The 16963-nt window shown below is 46.8% G+C and overlaps 1 long non-coding RNA gene across 1 annotated transcript in view; it reads right to left on the bottom strand.

Annotated features, from left to right (window-relative positions):
- The window catches only part of LOC140914535 (uncharacterized), a 77907-nt gene that overhangs the window by 60842 nt on the left and 102 nt on the right, over positions 1 to 16963 (bottom strand). The window contains exon 2 of the long non-coding RNA XR_012159891.1: positions 11085 to 11191. This is a non-coding gene — a long non-coding RNA (uncharacterized LOC140914535). The remainder of the gene's footprint in view (positions 1 to 11084; positions 11192 to 16963) is intronic.

The following is a 16963-nucleotide window of genomic DNA, read 5'->3' as shown; positions in this document are numbered from 1 at the left end:
CTACCGAATTGAAATGACCCCTACAAGTCTGAGCTCTCCTCTATTCAGTCTCTAGCCCAGCTTCTTAGATTGACAGGGTCTTATTCTGCCTGCCCAAGATGCCTTATGACAGTTGTTTGAGGAACTGTTAGCGTACGCAGGTGCATCTTGCAGCCTCTGAGCTCAGCGGGAACTCCTGCAGTTTTATCCAGAGCCCTGGGCCCTTCCTAAGACCACCCTGGACTTGACTGTCCTGAGATGAGAGCTGCACTTCACCAGCTAGCACCTCCTGGCTGAGACGGCAGGTACAGCGGGGAGTGGAGAGAGAAGCTGTCACCATCTGGGGCTTTTACATCTGAATGAGGAATCCGAACCAGACAAGAAATTCCACTGGGGGACAGAGCAGAGTGCAGAGAGCTTCTGGGATGTGGTCGCGTGGCTTAGCTGTACTTAGAACCTCACGCAGCACTTGCTGTACCATCTATTATCTGTACTGGGTAAGCCTTCGGCTGAGATGCAGTAGCCCAGTCTGGAGGCAATGAATTGTTGTCTCTGTGCCTGTACTGGCCTGGAATAGGCATAATCATTTGCTCAAAGGTAGCAGAAGATATCCCCCGCCCCTCATTGCTGCTCTCTGGATGTCTAGGTGCAGTGAAGATGTCTAGGTGCAGTGAAGGATCCAGAGCCCGCTTTGATCATTGGGGGGGGGATGAGCAAACATCTTCACGGTGGGAGGAGACCATGCAGAGGGGCTAGACAAAGATGGGAGTGAGGAAACACCACCTGATACTCTGGACACAAGGATGAGGTGAGGGCATATCCCTTATTTGGCATGGCCACAGCAAAGTGGGGGGAGGGAAGAGTTCAGGAGATGTCACCTGAACCTGGACACATTCTATTATCCAGCCTTAAGGAAGTTTGACTCTAAATTGGTACTGAAAAGAACTGGGAAATGATATTTCCTGTATTCTTTTCAAGAGACTGCCTGGCACAGGAGGCCATCCCACATGGTGACCAGGGCGCCGCTTCCAGCAAAGCTGCCCTTTTGAAATGAAGAGCGTTCACCCTGTAGAATCAGCCTTCAAAGGGCCTTAAACCCTCTTTTTTTAAAATGTCCTGCGAATATGAAGAACGAATGTGCTGAACAGGATGGCCTGGCTGTGTGAAGGACGTTAAAACACCCTGGGGAGCCAGGAGACGATTTCAGGAGCAGCTTGTGAGCTGACAAGTTTGGTTACTGGGAGGGAAAGAAAAGAGTATTCATACGCCTCTCTCCAGCAACGCCTCTCCCATGAGCAAGCTCACTCAGGGCTTTCTTTGCACACAACAGAAAAATAAAGGCCAAGGTAATCTGTCCATCCTCCTCTTTCTCTCCGATATAATAGCAACTCAAGCACAATGTACAACATGCTAGGGTTTTACAGCTTTTATGAGAAGGTTTCTATTGTATACTGATAAAGAGGAGTGAAGGTAGCAGAGAGGTAAGGTAGAGACATATACTACAAAGTCACTCTATTGACTTTACCTTCTTCACTCAACATAAATTGCACTACCTATGTAGGTAGGTAGGGCCAAAGGAGAGAGAAACAAGTAATAGGCAGGTGAGGCCAAGGCAGAGATGGTTGGGTGAAAAGCTGGGTGAGTACTGCACAAAATTCCCACCACTCTTCAATCTCATTTTTAGTTAATTCACATAGGCTGAGTTCATGGCTCCTCTTTTGTTTGCTTTTCCATGAATATTTTGGACAGTGAGCATTATTAGCATGAATGCCCATGGGAAGTGGATTTGAAGCTCAGAGGCTTGTCCATTTGCCTGGAGTGAACTGTGAGTTGTGAATTTTTGTACTCGGATTTCCAATTTTGCACCATTGTTGATTCTGATAGTTATACAATGTATCCAACTGGGGAATAGAAAGAAAACCATGTGTCTTATATAGCTTACCAATGCAGTAAGAACTGTGATTCTTGAATATTCACAATGAACTGTTTGCAAACAATCTACAGACCAAGAATTACTAGCTGGAGAAATGAGTGAGTAATTTCAAATAGCAAGAGGGTCAAAACATTTTCAGCAAAATTTCAATTTGATAGAAATTTCCCAGCCAACTCTACAAATAAATTTGAGAATTTCACGCTCTTTTTGTGGGCAGAAAAAGGTGAAATTCATCAGATACTGTTTGTTAGAAATAACTCGTGTTAATCTAGTTGGGGTGAATGGCTCAGATGGTAAAAAAAATACACCCTAGTTCTGTTCAGATTTACTAACTGAATCTGAGCATCGGGGATCTGAATTTGATAGTTCTAATATGTCAATATGTGGGTCACAATGCCATCCCAGAAGAGCCTCTGACTGGTGAGCATCCAAGGAGAAATTCCTTCCACATATTCATGTGACTGTCCCTATATTGTCTCCAGCTATGCCATCCCAGTCTCAACTGGATCATAATCCTGATGTGATGACATGGCTGTTAAATCGGTGTCAGTATGACAGGATCAGAACTGGCAAACTACAGCCTGTTTGAATTTGCCTTGCCCTTAAGCTAGGACAAGAAATATAACGAGAAAGGAAAGTGGCAGAGTGGACAGAAAAAGCTGAGTGGGGGAGAGAGATTAAATTAGCAAATGGGAGAAGGTAAGGCTGTTTGAAGAGCAGCACAGCTCCAGTGGAAAGGGAAGTGGGGTAAGACAGTTCTCCTTGTTCAGGTGAATGAATGAGCTTAACACAAGGCTGAAAGGGAAGGGGAGATTGCTTTGTTAAACATCTTCCATTCAGGCCCAGGTACTAAAGTGCAGAGGATCAATCTATGCAGAAAACGGCAAGGAGGTGAACTTTATATGCTATTGAGCCCCACAGTCAAGAGGCATTCTGAGGTGCTTTTGTGCAGAAGTGAAAAATCGACTGGCATTGTCTGGTAAAATGAGCAGCCCAGAGAGCAGGGAGGAAAGAATGGGATTCGTTCAGAGCTTGGAGGAATGAAATGTTGGCAGAAATGCTGATCAACAGGTGGAAAGCTCAGAAGCAATCAGACCATCACTTAGCTTAGCAAAGAGTTTGCAGCAGCAAATGGAGGAAGATTGAGGAGGAGGGAGAAGAGGGTCCGGTGCTAGTTTATTTTGTATTACAGCTACTGCCACGCACAGTGTAGGGGAGCCAGGGCACCAAAGAAGCATGGTTCAGTGTCTCTCTGGTGGGGAGCACAGGATTCCTAGACCATGCCCTGCAGTCCTTCCACTGTATATTTTTTCTATTAGTTTTGGACAGGTCAAATGGAACAAATAAATCCAGTCATTAAAAATGGGGCACAATACAGTTGATGGTACAAAGAAGGTGTGCTCTAATGTTACAGTGTCTTCCAAAACACTTCAGAAACATTCATTCTCACAACACTTCTGTGAGGGGTGGCAAAGAACGTCACTGATTATCCCCTGTCTAGAGAGGAACAAGGAACTTGTGGTTAAGACTGGGATGCAGGAGATTCCCTGCTCTGCCCCAGACTCCTCCTGTAACCTTGCGGCAGTCACTTAATCTCTCTGTGCCTTACTTTCCCATCTGTAACATGAGGATGATAATATTTCCATTGTCTGGTTAGATTATATTCTCTTTGGGGCAGGAACTCTTCTCACCTAGCATAATGTGCAAATATGTTAGCCGCTGTTATATAGAGGATGATGATCAATTGTTCTCCATGTTCACTGAAGATAGGATGAGAAGCAATGGGCTTAATCTGCAGCAAGGTAGATTTAGGTTAGTTATTAGGAAAAACTTTCTAACTATAGAACAAGCGTACAAGGGAGGTTGTGGAATCCCCATCACTGGAAGTTTTAAGAACAGGTTGGACAAAGCAGGGTGGTCTAGGTATATTTGGTCCTGCCTCAGCATAGGAGGCTGGACTTGATAACTTCTCAAGGTCCCTTCCAGCTATATATTTCTAGGATTCTATAACAGGGGACCTGATCTCGGTTGGGGCCTTTAAGTGTCCCTATAACCCAAATAAATAAAACAAATGGGGAAGATGCAACACAGAGAAGCAAAGTGACTACACAGCAAGTCTAATGCCAAAAGCAGGAGTAGAACTTCCAAGTTCCTGGCTATTGCAATAGTTGTGCATAGTCTGCTAGGCACAGATCCCAAGGACATAGAGGAACATGTGAAGTTTGTGGGCACATCCAAACCATAGCGGCCGCATCCTATCTAGGTAGTTAGGGCCAAAGGGGAGAGAAACAAGAACATTGAATTTTATCTGAGCAGATGCTGAGGGAACCTGAATGGGATAAAGAGCAATGGAGGAAAAGGACATAAAGTAGAAAGGGAAATTGCTCTACGATAAAATTTTCTGTGGCATAAATGTCTGCAATAGCCATCACATAAACAGCAGCCATCCATTTCACAAGCCCTGCTGTGTGTTGCCAGCCATTAAACGCTGACTTTATTCTGCAGTTGTGGACATTCCTAAACCCCGCCCCATCAATGACATCATTGTTTCCATAGTGACTAATGCACTTACAAGGGGGAAAGCAGTAAGAGGTGGGGATAAAAAGGATGAAAAGTGAAGAGAATGTAACAAAATCTTAGATGGAACACAGGCCATGTAAACAATATGCACGATGCTGTGTGTGTAGAGGGTGCACGTGTGTGTAATTCATTGGCATAGTATATGTAATCCCGTCTCTCTCTAAGTGCTGGCCCCGCTAAGTTTAGTAGCCTGCTAGTCGCTCTCAGCTCATGTGGTGGGTTTCAGTTTGATCCCCACTGATGACCAGGATGTCTGTACATACAGCGTGCCCCCATGGTCCATTACATGTGTGTGTATGTGGTTTAAGACTTCTATAGTTTCTTGTTGGGGAAGAACAGCATAATGTACTCCTGACCCTACCAGATGTGAGTGGGGTGGATTGGATCAGGATCCTTGGAGGATCCCAGGGGCTCTGATGGCTCTGGAGCTGGAGAAACAGCAAAGAATCAGTCAGTAACTAAGGCCAACATTTTCACACATCCATTAATTTAGGGGGCCTGTTTTTGGGTGCCTAATCTGACAAATCTGGGGTCTGATTATCAGGGGGCTGAGCACCTATGGCTCTACATCAGTGTAATATCCCATACAGCTCCAGTCGGGCCCCCCCAAAATTGATGGACAATTTTGGAAACTTTGGCCCAAATGTCTGTGTGGAGAGGCTTGGAGAGGAAGATGGAGTCGATGTACATGTGAAGGTGGTGGGGAGAAGAAAGGGAGGAAGAAACTGGGAATGGAAAGGGATGGACTAGATGATCTCTTGAGGTTCTGTCCAGCCCTACGTTTGTTCATGGAGATAGGGATTAGGAAGAAGTGTCCATTTCGTGATGAGGCTGGTCAAGGAGTCTGGATAGGTAGGGCTCAGGGGGAAATTGTGATTTTGCAACTGTTTTTTTTTTAATTATTTTCTGGATCTAGCTGCCATTTATCTGAATCCCTCCCCTGTTCGTGAGGGGGACAGTCATCTTAAACTCATGGCAATAAAACTTTTATTGCCTCTAAGGCCATCTTCTATTCTCCATGTTTAGGGTCACCTTAGGTTCCCAGAGTCACTGCACAATAAACAGACTAGGAGCAATGAAAGGAAAATGAATATGTAGGGACATGAGGCTGTAATCAGCCAAAGGACAGCAGCACGAGGGAGGAGGACTGCAAAGCCAGAAGAATAAAGCTACAGATACAGAGAGAACCTCATTGGAAAATGCCCCTCCCCTTCTGACAAGGCATCAGATATCCTTGTTAAGGTTCCCTCTGCCCATACAGGTCATCTCCTGCTGTTTCCTTCAGAGGGGATGGGAAAGGTGTCTGGCCCTTGAATTTCCTCAGTTTTCATTATTATCATTAATTTGTTTTATGGTAGCATTAGAGGACCCAACCAAAATGAGGGCTCCACTGGGTGCTTCACGCCCCCATGGGGAGGGAAAGTCTCTGCCCTAAAGAGCTTGCAGTACAAATAGACCAGATAGATTATTATCTCCATTTTGCAGGAGCAGAACGGAGAGATGAAATGACCTGCCTGAGATCACAAGGCAGAGGGTCTATGGCAGAGCCAGGATTACAACCCAGATCTGCTGAGGCAAAACCCAGTGCCGCAGCAGGCATTCCAGTTCATGGATGCCTTCTCTTAGTGTGAATGGGTCAAATGGAGAAAGAGGGACGCTGAAATAAATGGCCACAGAAAAGAAGGGATCTAGGAATGCACTTGCAGATCTGTGAGTTAGTCTTGAGCCAAGTGGGTGAGGTGGAGACACTAGGGGAGTGTCTCCAGGAAAGTTATGGCACTGTATCATGGAGGTTAGGGAGAGTTTGTGTATTAGGGGCAGGCAAAAGCAGAGATGGTGTTGGGTATTGCTGAATGTGGTTGGTCATGTTTTGGAAAACAAAACCCTGAGTTGTTCTGAGCTGGGTCCCACTAGTCCAGTGTGAGGAAAGAAGCACTTGGACAAATGGTTCCAGTTTTGGCCCATCCCTCACTGGGCTTGGGTTCGCATAGGGAGAGGCTTTTAAAGAACAAACAAGGGATGGTGAAATCCACGGGTGTCATTCACCCCAGGGCTGCTATCATCTATTTGTATTGAATCCCCCCATGGAGAGCCCCCAAGGCACATGTTCTTTACAGGGCCTTTAACCGAACCTCCTGACACAGTAGCACCTGCAAGGTCCATAAGTCCAGGGTCAGGGATGCAGAAGAAATGGACTTGGGCAGCAATAGCTAAGGGGACCCACGTAAGGTGTGGTGACTCTAGGGAGTCATGAGGCTCTCACCTGCCTCTTGCACCCCATGTGCTGGGGAAATAACTGAGAATCGTAGTGTGGGAGCCTGTTCCAGGTAGAGGAATGGAAGTGAGAATAGATACCAGAGGGACACAGAGTCCTAGGTGGGAATCCTGTGTGAGGTAACCTGGGTCAACTCTGGTCTGCTTTCCACCCTCTCCGGGCTAGGCATGGGCATGGGGGGCTACTGTTGGGAGATGGGTTCAATGTGAGAGACACCCTGGGCAGGTGGTGTGAGGAAAGGGTGGCTTTCCTCAGTACAGGAAGTGGTGCTGGAGCACTCTTGGTGCCAGAGCATAAGTGGGGGATTGCAATCCATTGGTGGAAACAGCACAGTGTGTGTTTGTTACATGTGTTTGTTACAAGGCGTGACCGTAGCTAGGGCAGGGCAGGGTTGAAGGTCTTGTTTCAGGGAGAGAGACTGAGCAGAGGGAAAGTGGGAGCTCAAGGAGAAGGATCTGAGTGTTTTATTAGGCGATGGATTAGGCTGTCATAGGCCAGTGGAGTGACTGAGCCTTTCAGATGTTGGGGGCAGCACAGGAGATTGAGAGGAGGTGAAGGAGATCACGTAGGCCTTTCAGATGTTGGGGGAAGCACAGGAGATTGATATGCTGGAAAGACCGAGAACTTGCACAGAGAGAAGTGTACGTAAGAGGCTGAATAGCAGGAAGAGACAAGGGTTAGTCTGCGGAAGGTCTTGGAGACTAGGAGGGAGACAGCTCTCCAGTGGATGAAATTTGCACAGACAAGGTAGTCTGCAGCTTGTGATGGTGCGTTCTGGGCAACCAGGGTAGTGACTGGTTCTATGGATAATTGCTGCCTCCCCCGTCCCTTCACACATCCATCTCAGCCCGCTGGTGGGTCAGGAGTGGTTTGAGAGAGAGGTGCAAATCCTGCCCATGCAGGCAGCAAGTGGCGTGACTGGAGATGATCTCCTCCCGCACCGCCAGCCAGGAGAGGGATGTAGCCAGGTGAGCAGCATTCAGCAGTGGCCGTGAATACATGGGGACGCTGATGTGGGGTGGATTGGGTCGGTCCCTGGTGTGTGGGGGGGGGGATGGGTAAGTAGCAGAGATGAAGACAGAATGCCAGACACAATTAAGGTACCACATGCCTTTGTGAGCATCCCCAGGCTCCAGTGCCCACCAGTAAGCTTCTCCCTTTGTCACCTCTGTGCCCTTTCCTACACTGCCCATTATACCTGGAGAAAACTCCCTGAGCAAATAACTATTCCCTTGTCCTCCTTCAGATCACCCCTTATGGTTCACCTCTGCCGTCATGCCTGAGGAAGCCAGCCTGCTAGGCGGGGGACAAGCTGTGCTTTTTTCCTCTCCCCCTTCTTTCCTTCCTCTGCTCCTTTCCTCACAAACTCTAAAAATCTCACCCCCAACCCAAACAAAACCAAAACCAACCTCTTTCTCCCTCCCCCACAATCCATGTAACTAACAAAGCTGGGCCAATTCTTCACCAGGTTCATCGGCTTGCATATTCTATCTGCATCCACCACTCTCCATCTGTTTGTGTCTTTAGATGTAAACCCACCTGGCAAGGGATTGTCCCTAGCTATGTTGGATCTCAATTGGGACCTTTGGGCACAATAATCATAATTATCGTCTTCATCCATTGTTGTCTACATGGGCTTAGCACTGATTAGACTTTAAAGCCAGAGCAACTGTTGCCAATGATAATGGGGCTAAGTCAGGGCTCACATGACAAGTGAAAATAACAGTAACCCAGAGTTTCGCTAAACAGAAAACGTAAATCCTGTCCAAACAAACCTTCTTGCCAAAACGCCAGTTCCCAGCCCCTGCTCTAACTCACTGCAGCGTCCACCCTGGTACTGAAGTTACTGCACAATAAAGAACACAGCATTATATCTCCTACAACAGGATTTGGCAGGAGCTCTTTATGGAGAAGGAGGAAAGGGAGGAGGAGGCTGGGTAAGGGGACATGGGTCACTGGATACCACTTGGGATGTCCGCTTGAATGCCATATTCTTATTCCGACTGGCATAGTTGTAATGAATTGCTGGGAGTGCAATCAGTTTCTTGGGTTTAATTCATCTATCCAGCTATGCAATCCCTATTTTCATTTCTTTCTCTCTGTCTGTCTATCTGAATGTGTACAGTATCAATTCTAAGCACTGATACTACCCTGTTTCTATTCACATTCTCTCTGCTATTGATAGTTCACAGCTTTCTCAGTCCATTCCCTTTTTGTTCGCTTGATGAAATGGAGCTTCAGTCTCTTGGAGCTCTGTTCATCACCCAACTTGTCCTCCACCCGACTACAGCCTATATTTATTTAGTTCTTTGATTTTAAAACCTGTGAAGCCACCAGAAGCAAATAAAACTTGTATGTGTTTGCACATATATCTGTATGTAGTTATCTATCCATACACACACACACTGATATATATATGTATGCCCACACTCATATGTTTAGATAGATATAGATATAGATATAAAAACATACTCACATAAACCTACACACTCACACATCATCTCTCTCTTAAATGTAATCTAATCTACACACAGTCTTTATAATGCTCTGAAGAAGGAATGTCGCCACAGGGAATTCTGAGCTCTGTCCACTCCTTGGTCAGTTCTCCTCTAATTTTCCTTATTTTATTTCTTTCAGAGCCATCCATAGTGTAAAAGAGAGAAACAGAAAGACCTAGACTGAAGAAGGAAGATACCGGGTATTAACTGCCTCAGACAATGAAATGATGTCTTATAGAAGGCTCCTTGCAGAAGGTACAGTCCAGCACCCACACTTGCTTCATTACCTAGCTAGAACATACCTATTTCTAGCCTGAGAGCCATCTGTAGTAAAATTTGACCCAAGCAGATCCTGGTCTATTGGTATTCTCATATACTGGATCTGGTTTCCTACCAGATTCTAAACTGTGTCAGGGGAGAAGCTAGCAGAGTTACTGAAGACCCTCAACGGGGACATACAGCAGCTTCTCCTGCCGTTCAGGGATGGGTATGTCTAGCTCTACGGAGGACATCTGAGACAGACAAGCCTGGGGGATCACCCTTTCCACCCAGGCTACTGAACTAGCATCTAAGCTGTAATGCTAGCAAGCGCTGTCTTGTTGTGATGGCATGAAATTCAAAATGACTTATTGAAATTCCAGATCCAACCTCCTTAACACATGAAAGATAATGACAAACCTACTCATTCCCTTCTCCAATTATAGCCAAAGGGCCAGATTCTGCTCTCAAAATTCAGTGGGGTTGCATCCCACAGGCTTATTCAAAGTCAACAGGTTTTGGCTCCAAAAGCAGTTTCTTAAAAACCATAAGAACATGCCTCCTAAAATCAGCCTGTGATACAGACACAGAAACTACTGATCAGTTCATGCAATACATTTTCTTCCTTTAGCTGGCGATGTGTTTTAGTCTGAAAGGCTCCTGAGAAAACATCCAAAGCAAAGGCAGAGGCCACACATCTCTCCACCAAAGTTCACTGGGGATTACTCCTGAAGACCCACCATCAGTGTCAAAGACACACATACAAAACCAAAGACGTACAGACACACACAAACCTGGACACGGAGATAGACCACAATACACATTAACCCACCAAGCCACCAGTGCGCCAACACATTGATAAATACATGCCAAGCCCCTGCAGCCAACCATGCCAAGCCACTGCAACCAACCACGCTGAACCACCGAGCCACTGCAATCAAACACCCAGAGATGCATTAAGACACCGCAGCAGACACACTGAGACTCAGAACCACTGCAACAAACTCAGAGGGGCTGCAACCAAACACTGCAACAGACATACCAAGCTACTGCAATCAAACACATTGAGACACTGCAACCAACACTCCGAGAGGCGGCTGCAGCCATGCTGAGACACCGAGACACGGCAACCAGACATTCCAAGACACCCAGACGCTGCTACAAACAGGTGGATGCTGCAACCCAAACCACCAAGAGACTGAGACGCTTCAGCAGCCACACAGAAACACTGCACCCAAACACGCCTTAAAATCAGTACTAATACACTGAGACAGTAAAACAAGCACATGGAAAGAATAAATACACACTGAGACCTCAGTGCAAACACTCCAAGACATTGATACAAGCATACTGAGATGCACACGCACACACACACTGAGAGAGCAATACGAACACCCAGCATATCCTGCAATCAAAACTAACAAAGAGAGAGACAAATGGCTAAACACACACTGAAACACCCATATAACTCTGACTTCAGCACCCTGAAACACTGATACAACCACAGCAACACACACAACTGTACCACAGATGCACACTAAAAACGTGTACAGAAATGTACCTGTGCACTTCATTCATGCTGCGTAGCTCTTACGGGTGCTTCGAAACTGCTGCATCTGTGACCCGTAAATCTAGACGACGTCTTCTCTCCACTGGCTTCTGCCATCCCTGGAAAGGGACAGGTATTTATTGGGAAGAGCCCACTGTTACTCCTGGGTAAGGAATTCAGACTGGAGGGAAAGAGGAGGTTTGTCATTGGTTCCTGGGCTAACCTTTGCAGGATTGTTCTCTAGAGGATTGATTTGCCAGGGCAACTATCAGGGTGAACTTTAGAAGGGAAGCAATTTTTCAGCTGAAACAAAGAAGTAGGTTAGAAAGAAAGACAGACTGTTCATGAGAGAGAGAGAAGAACAGAGAGCAACAGAGAGAGAGAGGGTCTGAAAAAACTGGCACTAACACAAGGAGTGAAAAAGGCAGGGGCTGAAAAGTGAAAGAGACACAGAGACAAAAGACAAAGAGGAACAAAAAGAAAGAGAGAGACCAGAAGTGGACAGGCAGAACTAGCCCCTGTTATACTGAAAGGCAAATGCTTTGGGGACTGCGTGGCTTACCCTCTATGGGCCTGATCCAAAGCCAATAGGAGCCTGTCCTTTGACTTCAGTGGCTTTGGATCAGACCCTAATTGCATTTTCTGTGGGGTGGGATGTGAGAAGGCCAGCTATGCTTCTCCGTTAGGAGCAGTTAGGAGCCACCGTCTCACGGATATGCAGAAAATCAGACTCCTCAGAGCTGCGAAGGGGCTGGGGTTCTTGGAGGACAATAGCAGTTCGGGAGTAGGACTGGAGTCTTAGCAGAATGCCTCCCGCATCTCTCCAGTACACTGCAGTCCCTGTTCTGCTGTATTCTGTTGACACGGCCGGGCTGTAACTTACATTCATTCAACGGGAGTCAACAGCAGCGCTAGAGGTAGGGTGGGGTGGACTGGTATCTTCTCCCCTCTCTGTACCTGTACAGCTCTCATTAGTGTCATTGGGAGTTAGCCATGTACACTGATGGAAGGGTGTATCCCACAGGAGAGCTGCCCCCAGGTCCGAATACTTTTTAGGGCATTGGGGATCTGGGTCCAGTTCTAAAGTCAGCAGCTTGATCCCCTCCCTATTGGGCTTGTAAGAGAAGCAGTACCGTCCCCAAGCATCCAGCCCTGTGTCTCAGTAGGAGCCCTTCAGTAGACAGAGTAAACAGAAAGATGGCAAAGCCATGGACCATGAAAAAAGGACCCTCGAGAGCAGAGACAAAACTAAGGCAACACACTCAAGACTGATTTTATGAAGAAATGGTTAAGAACACACATACAGTGTAGGTTCAAGCTGCTTTGAGGAGCTGCCCCTCTGTTCTAGAAATCCCATTCTGGAGATAAAGCGGAAGTTTTCCTTGCTTCACTGGCTAATGAGTATTGGCCATGTACTCAGCTGGTATAAATCGGCGTAGCTCCATGGAAGTCAATAAGCTACTCTGGTTTATGCTAGCTACAATCTATCCTATACTCACCTAGGCTGTAGGTTTCCTTGCCCCCAAACACAACACCCACATTTTTCCTGCCCCCAAACTTGCACCAGCAGCTTGGGTAATTGAACATCCAGCCGTCCAGCTGCACTGAACAAATATAAGCTCAACGCCCCACTCCCCTGAGACCCAAGAGCATCTTAGCCATGACTTCCGTGGGTCCAGGACATGGAGCTCCAGTTGTGGAACCGGCGCTGAATCACAAAATCACATGCCCATGAGATATCTTATATGGTATATAGTGATGGTGGGGCTAATCCTGGTTATGCACATGGCAATTTTGTTGACTTCAGTGGGAGTCCACAGCTGGACTCCTTCAGGATTAGTCCGGATCTACAGTAATGACTTAGTCCCCCATCCAACAGAGGAGAATGCTGGAGTCTGGTCAACTCTCTGCCCATTGACTCCTTTGCGCCTTGATGTTACAACACACACAGTGGTCAGTCAGACAACCCATTGACGGGACACCCTTGTGCCACCCACCAGGTGAATCCATGGCAGGGTGTCAGCCTTAGGAGCTCACTCTGACCTCCAAAGGATCTCTGAATAAACTCCCTAATGCCTTCGTGGGAGCACAGCCAGGGAGCCCAAGGGAAGGCAGGGGAGGGAGCTCCAGCTCTTGGGTCATAAAAAACATTACTGAATCAAGTACTGATTGAGAATGTACTGGGTGGGATTGATCCTGTACTAGCTCCTTGGCATGGACAGGTCTTTTCCATCTCTGTCATCTGTGATTTTAGAAGCCCTTCACTAGTCATTTCTGTGAAGGGAACATTGTTCCCTACGTTTCCCCCAACCTGCAGTTGAATATCCCTAGAACATAGGTTCTCAAACCGTGGTCCACGGACCACCAGTGGTCCGTGAGCTCCATTCAGGTGGTCTGCGGATAGTTCCCTCTAAGTTGCACGCCTGGGCGGTCGCACACAAGAGAATGAAGGACCACCCACCTAATTAGTGGAGCCACACAGATCCTAAACCCCGCGCACACAGCGAAACACTGAGTGCACAAAAATTTGCACAGAAGAAATTTTTTGCGCACACGGCCTGTCAAAAATTAGAGGGAACATTGGTCTGGACCCTGGAGAAGATGCACATGTAAGATGAGGTTGTGGCCTCGAGGAAAATCGGGGGTAGGTGGGAGGGGGCAGTGGCTCCAGGGCTGTGGCTGCTGGGGAGAGACCCCCGCCCCCTCCTTCCCAGCCTCTGCTCTATGGCTGCTGTGGCAGGGGAGAGAGGGAGAGACCCCCCTCTTTCCCAGCCCCAGCTTGGGGGCCGCCATGGCAGGGGAGAGAGGGCATATCCATTGCAATAGAAAGGTAAGACTAGTGATATTAAAATATGAGTTGTGTGCTTTTATTTGTCGAACAAAAAAACATTTATTATTATTAAGGGTTTTTTTATATAGAGCTTTTATCCAAAGCACTTTACAATAGTTAGCTAACGGTACAAACAACATTTGGAAAGACCATTAAGTGGTCTGCTGAGACCCTCAGCAATTTTCAAGTGGTCCGCGAGAAAAAAGTTTGAGAACCACTGCCCTAGAAGTTCTCATTGTGTCAGTGACTGGACAGCTGCTGGGCACAGTCCCCATGCACTAAGGCCTTTTATCTAAGTAACAGAGGTGTCATTTGCTATGGGACATGGTGTCCAGACCCCTCTCCCTGACTGCAGGATATGATGCAATCACATATGTCCTATATGCTGATACAAACTCCCCCCCCACCCCTGAATTTTTCTGAACTGACATGCCAAAGGTCTAGCTTTCAGTCCAGGTTTAGGGGGCAAGGGACAATGAGGTGAACAGTCTCAGCCTTGTCACTAGTGGTTATTTATTCATTTGCCAAAGTTTGGCGTGGCTGGTTGTCCCAGCAGTAGAATAAGGGGTGGGAGGTGCAGGTCAGGACTGAGGGGCATTGGCAGGGCTGTGTGGGGCTCAGGTCTGGAAGAGCAGGGCGGCGGCAGATCAGGACTGAGGGGCATTGGCAGGGCTGTGTGTGGGAGCCAGAACTGGAACAGCAAGGGGCTGCAGATCAGGACTGAGGGGCATTGGCAGTGCCAGCAGAAGGGATGTATGCCTGGTGCTTCTCTGCGCTATGCCTGACACAAACCAGTGTTATTTCCCTAGTTTTAATGAGCGCTAAATCCTAGCACTGTTTTTAAGGTGGATCACTGATCCTGTATACCCCTTGGATCCATTATTGGGGGGAAATGTGATAGAAAATGCAGATCTCACCAGACATAAAATATACCCAGTCAAGAGCATCTTAAATGGTGTATTCTTGTTAGAGCATGTTGCGTACATCACTACCCAGTGGTATCAGCGCGTAGTATCGCTCCAGCCCTGTGTTAATCTAGATATGCAGACTGAATAATGCAATGGAAGATGTGATCGCACATGCACAAACCCCAACACTATTGCTCCTTTTATTGTATTTATTATTACAAATCCAGTCCCTGTCAGATTGCAGAGCTATAACCATTCAGCTTTTCCCCCTGCTCTAAGAAATGTGGAGGAAACCAAATACTTTGTTTAAGAAACACTCATATAACTTTAACACGTCCACATTTTTTCCCCACCTGTAAAACAAACGGATAAATTTCAGGCTAGAACTCCTTGCACCAAATCCCAGCCAACTGTAGATTTTAATAGCTGAGTTACAAACCTATTGAAAAGAAATATTACTAAAGAAAACTCTGACAGATCTTTAGTTGTGGAGCTAAGAGAGATGTTACAATAAAGGAAAGTGTGTGTGTGTGTGTGGAGATACTCTTCACTGACAATGTGTTTTCTTCGTGTATTTATGTATCCCACACGTACAAACAGAGAGATGTGAACACAAAGATGGAGAAAGAGAAGAATATGAGTATCAGGGAATATTCAGAAAGGTGCAGATAATAGATCAAAAGCCTGAACACCGAGGAGAAGGAGGAAATGGGATATTTAAGACACCGGATCAGATTCTGATCTCAGTTGCACTGATGTAAATTGGAATGTTTCTGTTGATTCTGTTGAAATCGACAGGTTTACTCCATGTTCACACGTGTGTAAACAAGATCAGAATCTGGTCTCTGGGCACAAAGCAATCAGAAGAGCTGTTCATGAGTGTGGAAGGGATGAGGGGGAGAGAGAATGTGTGTTTCAGGTCTGAAATGCAGGAGGAGTTAAGTTTTCAGTACAATGCAATTAGGATTCTGTTCCAGATGACTGCGCTAGGAAGACGAGAAACTGGAGACAAAATCAAAGGGAAGCATAGTCTGCAAACCCAGGCAGTAACCTCCCCTCACCCAGCTGCTTCTATCTACCTCTCACTCCAAAATTTAAGAAACCCACTGCTCTCCCATACTCCAAGCACTAAGGCAGCACCAACCCATCTGGGTAGGGTGACCATGTTCCCATATTATTGGCACCTTCCTGCTATTAGGGGCTTTGTCTTATGGCAACTATACACCCCCCCCCCGAAAAAAAGTGTCCCAATTTTTCACACTTGCTATCTGATCACCCTACACCTAGGTAAAGTTTTAAGTTGTCCCCCTTTGCCAAGATATCTTAGAGTCAGAGCAAAACCAGTGAATTGAACACAGTGGAAATAAACTTTTCCTGGAGCTCTGAAGAGAAATCTGCAAGGCTGCTGTCAGGTTTTACACTAATGTTTCCTCTGATCCTATCCGGCCGCATGTTCTCTCAACAGCTTCCAGCCAAGCACTGGCTGCTCCGAGATGATGTCCATATTTCATTCCAAGTGGAGCGTTTGAGTCCTATTGCTCTACATACACATGGCCCTAGCTCAGGGGTTCTCAAACCAGGGGTTGGGACCTCTCAGGGGAGCATGAGGTTATTACATGGGGGGGGGTCACGAGCTGTCAGCCTCCACCCCAAACCCCTCTTTGCCTCCAGCATTTATAATGGTGTTAAATTATAAAAAAGTGTTTTTAATGTATGGGGGGGGGGTTGCACTCAGAGGTTTGCTATGTGAAAGGGGTCACCAGTACAAAAGTTTGAGAACCACTGTCCTAGCTAAAGGTTCTCAAGGCAGCTCTGAGCCCCGCTCCTCTGCCCCCGACTTTATTTTCACTTCCAACCCCAATGCTGTTCAGAGCCCCTGCTTAGCACACACATATTTTAGCCAAACAGCCCCATTCCACCCCCACTCCCCGAAAATCTCCCAATCTGTTTCAATGCAGCTGGAAGGGGGAGGGGTTTTTTCTGCAAATGTCTCTATTTATAGCTCGGACAGTAGGACTTTGAGAAACCCGAAAAACTCATCGTCCCTTTAGGGAAGCTGTTACCTACTCCTCCCCGCCCTATGCACGCAGACTTCTGCGCTGGATCTTCCCCAGGATGCGACCGCTGAAAGTCAGGGCAGCTGGAGGAAGCCA

Source organism: Lepidochelys kempii, chromosome 7, assembly GCF_965140285.1.
Source record: "Lepidochelys kempii isolate rLepKem1 chromosome 7, rLepKem1.hap1, whole genome shotgun sequence".
Classification (NCBI taxonomy): domain Eukaryota; kingdom Metazoa; phylum Chordata; order Testudines; family Cheloniidae; genus Lepidochelys; species Lepidochelys kempii.
This window is presented reverse-complemented; position numbering and strand designations above follow the sequence as displayed.